A 762-nucleotide genomic window follows, 5' to 3' on the forward strand; every position below is an offset into this window, starting at 1 on the left:
ATAATTGATTGATGGAGGCACAAAAATATTTTGGATGAGATGAACCGTCCACCTTCACTTCCATTTTTCATTAGATCCTCAATCTTTTCTTCTTTTTTTTTTCCGTATATATAATAATACACCACTATAATATTGGGCCGCTAGATGGCTATATTCGATTTGGGCCTCTATAATATTGATGTGGATCACTTATGTTGAACCCGGCCCAAATATTTATAAAAAAACAAATAAAAATAATTAGAATGCGGTGAACGTGGATCGACCACGTGACCTTCAGATCTTCAGTCTGACGCTCTCCCAACTGAGCTATCCCCGCTTGTTATTATTTATAACTTTTTGTTCGTTTTAAATGTAGAGACAATCGATACCTTTGCCAAAACAAGTGGACTATTACTCAAATGTGTATTAGGAACTTACACGAGAAGTGGGAGTAGCTGCTCTACAGAAGCATCTCTCAAAATCAATTTTCGCTGTGGTGATTGGAAGCAACGACTTATTTGGATATTTTGAGTCATCTCAACTTCGTAAGAAAAACACTTCACAACAATACGTGGATTCCATGGTTTACTCACTAAAACTGCAATTACAGGTAACATATACAACAATCAGCAATGTGCTAATATTAACAAATCTATATTTGGTTTTAAAAAATCAATTTTAAAGTGTAAAATTGATTTTAACTTTTGTTCAGATGTGTTTTGTTTGAATAAAATTGATTTCAACGTTAAACAGTAATACTTAATAAATAGTAATACTTAATAA

The 762-nt window shown here is 32.7% G+C and overlaps 1 non-coding gene across 1 annotated transcript; it reads right to left on the bottom strand.

The window, feature by feature from the left end:
* Nucleotides 1-243: 243 nt before the first annotated feature.
* On the bottom strand, nt 244-316 carry TRNAF-GAA (transfer RNA phenylalanine (anticodon GAA)). Its single transcript has one exon. It is a non-coding gene; the product is annotated as a tRNA-Phe (tRNA).
* Nucleotides 317-762: the final 446 nt, after the last annotated feature.

Source organism: Cicer arietinum, chromosome 2 (assembly GCF_000331145.2).
Source record: "Cicer arietinum cultivar CDC Frontier isolate Library 1 chromosome 2, Cicar.CDCFrontier_v2.0, whole genome shotgun sequence".
NCBI classification, from domain to species: Eukaryota; Viridiplantae; Streptophyta; class Magnoliopsida; order Fabales; family Fabaceae; genus Cicer; species Cicer arietinum.